At 38.8% G+C, this 9,710-nt stretch overlaps 1 pseudogene; it reads right to left on the minus strand.

The window, feature by feature from the left end:
- Positions 1-6,262: 6,262 nt before the first annotated feature.
- Positions 6,263-8,780, minus strand: LOC119621334 (zinc finger protein 131-like; annotated as a pseudogene).
- Positions 8,781-9,710: the final 930 nt, after the last annotated feature.

A 9,710-nucleotide genomic window follows, 5' to 3' on the forward strand; every position in this document is an offset into this window, starting at 1 on the left:
GCTTAGACAAGTATTCAACTAAATCTACCCGATGTTTGCTGTAGCACATAAGCCGAGTGTCTAGCTTGTTTGAATTCCTCCAGCATTATTCAGCTTTCAACAAGCACAGGTAGCTCACTTAATCATTAGTCGTCATAAATGGAAGAGTTTCTATACCTCTCTGGAACAAAGATACTACGTTGGTTTTCTCCCTGCTTAAAACAATGCTTGAAACTTGCTAAAAGTTTTTTAGCCTCCTATATTTGAAGTTAGACTTCAAGGAGGTAAATCATCAATCCACCATGTCCCTGAAGACTAAAATATAAATGATGGTATTATTTCATTTATTATTTCATTTATTCTCTTACTTAAAAGTAATGACTAGAACAACCTCATACTGTTGAGGAAGTGAATCATCTAGAGATAAAATTTGTTGCTATGCTTCAGGGTGACTTTGAATCGGAACTCAAGAGGAGAGAAAGCAATTTCATATTGGTCAAGAACAAGCCGTGATGTTAAACAAGGATGCCCAAGCACATAATTCCACACAATAGTCTTGAACATGCTAGCTTCTTAATTACTTCTTTGTTTTGTACTGAATTTATCTGTCATGCCATTTCAGCTAACACCATGATCAAATCTTTCATCTCTTGTTTGTTGCCAAGGTATCTCACACATTCAATAATGACCTCTGCTCACTGGAGGCTTGCCTCATGAACCCTAGTTCTACTTGGGTTTCCAAAAGTCTGTCTGAGATGGAGAAGAAGCATTAAGAAGTTAATACATCTGCAAATACATCTGTCTAATGAGCAGGCTATCCCTTACTACCCCATGCAAAAATTTTAAAAGATATAAATCTATTTTGTTAAATGACAGAATTCAGCTTTTAGATGAATAGGCTGGTTCTTTCAGAAACCATCAGAGTACCATGTCCCTGATCAGAAACAGCTGAAAATTTTATTTTAGTAATTCTGAATAGTAAATAGATTTTCTGCTGTTTGTCTGTAATGATTTATGATGAGACAACTGTGTTTAGGTAGCAAGTTTTCAGTCCTGTGACGCATTTAGTTAAGATTAGGTTTCAGGACCCCTAAGTATACTGATCCCTGTCAAACAAAGCCTTAGAAGGTATGCTCATGATTTTCTATTTTTTTTTCAAACACAGCACTCCAAATATTTTATGAGCTTTAGTCCCCATGAAACCTAGATCTGCCTGTGCACTTATTTGATGGACTATTCTGGAGAATTTTTTGAAAATCCATGTTCACCCTCAAAAAGACAACAATCCTGTTGAAGAAATAACATGTATACATACCAAAGAATCATCTTGGTGTGAAAGGTATGGTGTTTGGGCTCAAAGATATAATATCCAAATCCCAGCTCTGCCATCTGCATTCTGTATGTAATTATAGGACAAATACATTAACTGTTGGATCCCTTTAAATCATGCAAAAACAAACATCATACTTAAATTACTGGTTTGTTCAGAGGATTAATAAAAAGAAATCTGTGAAAACAAAATGCCTTGCATTTACCATATCCACTTAAATATTATCTGATTCATCATATCTCAGGTTTTATGCGACCTTAAATGAGATCTAATTCAACATTCAATATTTGGATCTTCTCTGTAATTTTCCCAAGTCATGGTTGCCTACATTCTGCTTGGCTATATCCAGTGATAATGACTAAGGCAGTCCATTTCATGTAATTAATTACTGAAATATATGGCATAAGAGTTCCTGGTTTTTATTTTTATTGTTTTTGTTTTATTTTGGTATTCAGGTATAGGTGTCTGACTAATGACATATATGTCACACTAACATATATAATGGCATATAATGACACACTAACACTGAGGAGTGAGGTATTGGCTAGAAATTCCCTTTTGGCTCTCTCTCACATGCTAAGATACACAAAACCAACGATGCAGTGGGTTCTCCAGCACACATTATAGCCTGAGAATGGAAAGTTGCCTGAGCTCCAATCTTGGGCAGGTATATAAAATTGCAGTAGAAAAATGTATAAAGCCTGAGAAGGAATGGTGAGAGTGAAGAGAGGCAACAAGGTGACAGTAGTGTCATGGAAAATCAAAGAGAGGTTTCAAAAGAGGATATTTTTAGTGGCATCAAAGGCCACTGAAATATTGTTCTAAAACACATTCTAACTGTAAACCAGATTCAGTCTCCATGAGATCATTAGTGAAGTGGTGGGAAATGAGAGGGAATGAGTTTTGAAGCCAGAGCATGAAGACAAAAAGCAGAAGCTCTTGGCCTTTACTGGCAGGGGGTGGGATAGGATAGCATTCAGGCAGCACTTCAGAGAGAGAAGTGAATGAACTACAAACTGCAGGGAAGGAAGCAAACAGGGTTGAAAATACTTACAGAAAATTAAATGTCACATGAAGTGAGGTGTTGGTTCTGGAGCAGAGGATAAGTGATGAAATTCAGAGCATGAAAGCCTGGGTTAACCTTAAGGCAAAAAAGGGATGTTCTGCCCTTGCAATGAGAGAAATTGTTGGGATAAAATATGTATTAATCTGTTTCCATCATGTTGATAAAGACATACCAAAGACCGGGTAATTTATAAAGAAAAAGAGGTTTAATGGATTCACAGTTCCACATGACTGGGGAAGTCTCACAATCATGATGCAAGATGAAAGGCATATCTTATATGGTGGCAGACAGAAGAGAATGAGAACCAAATAAAAGAGGTTTCCCCTTATAAAACCATCAGATCTTGTGAGACTTATTCATTACCATGAGAACAGTATGGGGGAAACTGCCCCCATGATTCAGTTATCTCCCACCAGGTCCCTCCCACCACATGTGGGAATTATGGAAGCTAAAATTCAAGGAGAGATTTGGGTGAGGATACAGCCAAACCAAAGCCAAGAAATTTCATGCTGTTAGTCATGGGTTGGTTGAGAGTTTCTAGGTATCTACTAGTATGTAGACCAGGGCACCAACTGCTGCCAATACTTAGAATTACAAATAGAACCTTCCTGAGGGGTTGCCCCAAAAGGTAAAACTAAAGTTGCCAGCTGTAGCAGGCTACAGATGAAGGTCACCCCAGAAGGACTCTTCTCAGGTACTTGAGGTGGGAGGTGCTAATTATACTCACCTCTAAACATTATCTTTTTATTTTTAAGTCAATGTTATCATGCATATTTAAGGGCTACAACATAATAAATAACATACATTTATATAGTAAAATCTTTACTAGAGTAGACCATATTAACATGATCTTCTTTTCAAATAGTTAACTATTTTTCCTCCCCTATGACAAGAGCAGCTATAATCTACTCATTTAGCAAATATCCCTAATACAATACATTGTTATTAACTAGAGTCATCATGTTTTACATTAATTTCCGGACTTGTTCATCCTGCATAGCTTCTACTTTGTATCATTTGGCCTACTTCTCCCTTTTTTTCCCCCAAACCCCCAAATGTGGTTTAATGTTCTATCTTTATATATTTGACTCTATTTTGTAAGATTATACATATAAGTAAAATCATGCAGTATTTTTCTCCATGTGTCTGGTTTATTTTCTCTGTGTGTCTGGTTTATTCTTCTGGCAAATGAAAGAATCACCTCCTTTTTTAAGGTTGAATAATATTCTATTATACTATTATACATTACATATGCATAAGAGTTTATTTTTTAACTTTTATTTTAAACTCAGGGGTACATGTACAGGATGCACAGATTTGTTATATAGGTAAACATGTGTCATGGGGTTGGTTTTACAGATTATTTCATCACCCTGTTATTAAGCCTAGTATCCATTAGTTGTTTTTTATCCTCTCCCTCCTCTCACCCTACACCCCCAATAGCCCCAGTGTTTGATGCTACCCTCTATATGTCCATGTGTTCTCATCATTTAGCTCCCACTTATAAGTGAGAACATGTGGTACTTGATTTTCTGTTTCTGCATTAGTTTGCTAAGGATAATGGCCTCCAGCTGCATCCATGCCCCCCAAAGGATATGACCTTTATTATGACTGCATAGTATTCCATGGGGTATATGTACCACATTTTTTAAACCTAGTCTAACCTTGATGGGCATTTAGGTTGATTACATGTCTTTGCTATTGTGAATATTGCTACAATGAACATATGTGTGCATGTGTCTTTACAACACATGGATCATATGTTCCTTTGTGTACATACCCAGCAATGGGATTACTTAGTAGAACGTTATTTCTGTCTTTAGGTCTTTGAGGAATTACCACACTGTCATCCACAATGGTCGAACTAACTTGCACTCTCACAACAGTGTATCAGCATTCTTTTTCTCTGCAACCTCGCCAGCATCTGTTATTTTTTCACTTTTTAATAGTTGCCATTCTGACTGGTGTGAGATGGTATCAACCGGTAGTTTTGATTTGCATTTCTCTAATGATCAGTGATGTTGAGCTTTTTTTAACATGCTTCTTGGCCGCATGTATGTCTTCTTTTGAAAAGTGTCTGTTCATGTTCTTTTAATCTTGTAAATTTATTTAAGTTCCTTATAGATGTTAGATACTAGACTTTTTTCAGTTGCATAGTTTGCAAAAATTTTCTCCTATTCTCTAGGTTGTATACTCTGTTGATAGTTTTTTGTCAATTTTTGCTTTCATTGCAATTGCTTTTGGCTTCTTCATTGTAAAATCTTTGGACATGTGTATGTCCTAAATGGCATTGCCTAGATTGTCTTCCAGGGATTTTGTAGTTTTAGGTTTTATGCATAAGTCTTTAATCCATCTTGAGTTAATTTTTGTGTATGTTTTAAGGAAGTGGTCCAGTTTTAGTTTTCTGCTTATGACTAGCCAGTTATCACACAACCATTTATTGAGTACGGAATTATTTCCCCATTGCTTGTTCTCTAAAGGTTTGTTAAATATCAGATAGTTGTACGTCAGTGGTCTTATTTCTGGGTTCTCTATTCTGTTCCATTGCTCTAGGTGTCTGTTATGTACCAGTACCATGCTATTTGGTTACTGTAGCAGCACGGTATAGTTTGAAGATAGGTAGTGTGATGTCTCCAGCTTTGTTCTTTTTGCTTAGGATTGCCTTGGATATTCAAGCTCTTTTTAGGTTCCATATAAATTTTAAATTTTTTTTCTACCTCTGTGAAGAATGTCAATAGTAGTTTAATCAGAACAGCATTGCAGATATAAATTGCTTTGGGCAGTATGGCCCTTTTAACAATTAAAATTCTTCCTACCCATGAGTATGGAATGTTTTCCCATTTGTTTGGTCATCTCTAATTTGTGTGTGTGTGTGTGTGTGTGTGCGTGTGTGAGAGAGAGAGAGAGAGAGAGAGAGAGATACTTTATTTTCCAAGTAATACTGATTCAAAATATTTACACATTTATTATTAAGTCCACAGTTAAACACTCTTATTTGTATGGCTTTAGAAGTTATAGCACAAGATCTTTACATTAAGGATTGGTGGAAAAGATTCCATTTAAAAAATCCTGATAATTACATACATGTTTTTCCTTGTACTTTATTTTAAATACATTAATTTTTAAATGATGCTCATCTTTTTTTCATTTGGTAGTAAAATACTAGTTTAACTTTTCATCAAAATAAAGTTTGCCACAGAGGTAAATAAATTTTCCCAATTGAAATTGGCACCGCAGCTGCCTCTAAATAAAATTTCTCATCATAACTTAAGTGAAAAAGAACTTGTGGTTGTCATTATAAGCAAAAATATAAAGTATTATAGCATTGGCTACATTCCTCCTTACAACACAAACTTTGAAAAACTGGAGATGCTTTACAGAAGTTTAGCTGGTTTTGAAATGGCACATGGGTGTGGATTTTTTTTCTTCACATTCTCGAAATTTTACCACCACTCCTCTCTGTGTTGCAGAGATGGCATCTGTGACTACTGGGATAGACAAGAAAGTTTGTTCAAGCTAAAGAAAGTCAAAATTTAACTGCACAGTAACAATGCAATGTTCATCATGCAGACTTGTGTTTCCTATATATTCAATTTACTAGCATGCGTTAGAATACATAAACTTGTATTCTAATGATTTAAGTTTTATTTTACAATATGAAAGAAATTTGAAGAAAACATGACCTGGTAAATAGAAAAGGGAAAATTTTTACTACAATGAAAATAGATACAGTCATATGAAACTATGTAATAAGAATATAATCCACCTAGAAATGTACTTCTCAAAACTCCGCTTAATTTATGGAACAGATCCCTACTCTGTTGCATTGGGTTTGGGGAGGGGAATTAATTTGTTTCAAAAAAAAAAAAAATTCAGCGCAACAACAAATAGCTTAACTCTGGTCCACTTATCTGTTAGCTTAAGGACAGTCATACTGCCCATAATCCATTCAAAAACCCAAGTAAATTTAAAAATATATTCATGTGTAATTTCATTCTAAAACCGGCATAGCTGTTCTGTCCTCATTCTCTGCCTTTTCAGCTTCAGAATCCACCATTGGCTTGCTCTCTAATCCTCAGCATCTTCATGATCTTCCCTGGAAGCCTGAACAGCGTCTAGTTGGCTAGGTTCTCTCTCCTCTTGGGTCATAGATTTCTGGGGTCACATGGTCCAAATCTGCTTCTAGAAGTTCAGTTTGTACTTCCACTGGCATCTGATTTATCCATTCAACATGAAGCTTCTCTACATGTACTTCAGTACCTTCTTCAGTCTGAATTCGACCCACTTCTAGATAACTTATTTGGACCTGCTCTGGAAGCACACTCAGCTATGAACCAAGTACCTGGCTGTCCTGGAGCACATCTGGATGGACGTGTTCCACAGTCACTTGTGCTGAATCCACCTGGACCTGAAGCAATGGTAGCACACACACCTTCCCAATTTGTTCTATAATAGTCATTGATGTCACAGGTTCACTTTGCATGTAAGTTTCTACTGAAAGAACTTCTTCCATTACTAGATACTCTGAAATATTGTATCACTGAGGTACCTCATTAATTTATTTCCTTGCATTAACCGCAAGTCACATAAAGAACAATGGTTGGGTTTACATCCAATTTGTATTATGAAGTGATCTTTGAACTGGGCCCAGCTGTTAAACACACTGTTACAGACGTGGCATTCACAGAGCTTCTTTCTTCCTTTTTGCCCCTACTTCAGTTTGGCATGCAGTGAGGTGACATTTGAGGGTGCTATTTCTAGCAAATCTTTCATGATAATTTGGACACTCAAAAGGTTTTTCACCTGTATATTTTTCTAAGATGTTCTTTAAGATTTCCAAAACAGTCAAACTGCTTCTCACAGTACTGACATACTTTTTTCCCAGTTCTTTGCTTCTTAGTGACTCCACCTTCTTCAAGGTGGTAACAATTTAGGTGCTGTTTCCATGTGCATACCTTTCATTGTGTATTTCACACTTGAAACTTCTTAGCTGAGTGTGATTTCATGTATTCCTTCAAATGATAAAACAATTTAAATGAACCATTACATTTCTCACAATGGAACAAGTCCTTCACATGTGACAACTGAAGTTCCACAGTTTCAATACTTTCTACCTGTATGCTTATGGGGTCAGATGCATGGCCATCTTCTTCTTTAATCTTCCCTTTTCTGTCACCTTGGTGATACTTGCTGGTAATATCTGCCAACAGTGCTAGAGCAGAATCTTTAGAGGAACTTGTGTTCTGTATGTACTTTATGGATGCTTGGCAGAATCCACTTCCTCTAATGTTTTGATGCCTTCATCTTACATTTCAATTGTGCCTTCAGCAATCTCTACCTCAATTTCAATAGGTTCTGATTCTGCAGATGGCAATGATTCTGTGATAACATTTGAAGTTGCTGCGATCTTCCTTTTTTTGGCTACCTTTTCCCCTATGGGATTTTCCTCTAATGGAGTTGAGTTTTCTTTGTTCCTGACTTCAAGGGCTTTCATAATGAAGCAGGAAATTTTGCCTGACCTCTTCATGGGTGGGAACTGGTGTGCAGGTGCTGGGGCTAGCCGGCCACTTCGGCACCAGCTGGGGAAAACTCTACTCATTGGAACCTGTTGCACTCAACCTGCCACGGGAGGGAGCATGCAGGTGAGCGAGTGCAGGAGACAAGGCAAGTGCTTTTGGGTGCTGGCAGGAGCAAAACTCCATGCGGGTCCTGTGGACTGCATCCCTGGCTGGACCCTCCATCCCCGGCTGGATTCCTCTCCAAAGCAAAGCCATGAAGCCATCCCTCTGAAGTCAAGCTGCTTCTCTCTGATGTCAAACCAGTCTCTGACGTCCACCTGCTTCTTCTCTTCTCTGCTCTCAGCTAGTGGAGCCTGGGGTTTTTATACGCACAGGATGGGGGTGGGGCAGGGCATGGTTGACTTTGGAAAAGACAACATTCGAGTGGGAAAACAGGAAGGCATGCTCTCACTTTGGGCTGCTGTCACAGGCTTGAGTGTGGGACCCTTGTCAGGGACCTGCCCTCCTTTACCCAGAATTCCCCTGCCTCCTGTCCCTATCGATAACTTCTAGCATTTGTAGAACTCTGCTGCTTTCCATACATCATTGACTTCTTCTCCTGTATCAATTATTTTGCTGTATATGTGAACTGAATTAAATTACAAAAGGTCATTTTACCAACACCTTCTGTCTCCACCAAAGGTTTCTGAGTAAATTGAAAGAATTTATAGAACTTACTGCAAGCAGTCAAAAGAGACTTGTGATCCTTAAAATGGTGTCTGTTGACAATCAGGATAATGTCAGTAAACCAGTCCTGATCTTGCTTTTTATTCAGTCAGTCAGTCGAGGATCATCTTATGATCTCAGGAAACTTTTGAAGGCATTTCATCCTCTCTTCAACCTCCATGGCCATCAGGTTGCCTTAGTCCATGGTCTGTCCTCCTTCTGAGGCAGTAAATTTTCCCTGACATTTTTGCAGGCAGGAACTAGAGTGTGGGTCCTGGGGCTAGCTGGCCTCTTTGGGACCAGCTAGGACTAACTTCACTCACTCAAACCTGTTGTGCTCAACCCCTTAGAGGAGGAAGCATGCAGATGAGCTGGTGCAGGAGCTGGGATGAGTGCTTTTGGGTGCTGGCAGGAGCAAAATTCTGTGCAGCCCTAACAGTACCATCTAGGGTGGCGTACCTGCCACCCCCAAAGCCCCTGAGAGCATATGTTACGCTGCTCTTTTAGCTTTGCCATTCACGGTATAACACCTCAGTGGGGCCTTTGCCTTTTCACATGAGATGGTTGCTCTCCACCAGCAAGGGCAGAGGGTCATTGTGACAGCTATCATCCACACCCGTGGCACCTGAGCTCTTGTTCGGCATCCAGGAAAAATCAGGTCATCTGAGCAAATTGAAGAAAGGTGAATACAGAGGATTTTTTTCCTGATAAAAGTGGCTCTCGGTGGGAAGGGGATGTGAAAAGGGAATGGAGTGAGAAGGTGATTTTCCAGAGAGGACTGGACTCCTCTCCAAAGCAATGCTGCCAAGTCATCCCTCTGAAGTCAAGCCGCTTCTCTCTGAGGTCAAACCATAGTCTCCGATGTCCAGCAGATTCTCCTCTTCTCCACTCTGGCTGGGGGATTTTATGGGTACAGGTTTGGGGGCAGGGCAGGTCATGGGTGGTTTTGGAAAAGGCAACATTTGATCCCAAAAACAGGAATGCATGTTCTCAATTTGGGCTGCTATTCCAGGCTTGAGGGTGGAACTCTTACCAAGGACCCATCCTTTTCTACCCAGTATTTCTCTGCCTCCTGTCCCTATCACTTCCTCTCCTCAAAGCCTCTCTTTCC

Source organism: Chlorocebus sabaeus, chromosome 13 (assembly GCF_047675955.1).
Source record: "Chlorocebus sabaeus isolate Y175 chromosome 13, mChlSab1.0.hap1, whole genome shotgun sequence".
NCBI lineage: Eukaryota > Metazoa > Chordata > Mammalia > Primates > Cercopithecidae > Chlorocebus > Chlorocebus sabaeus.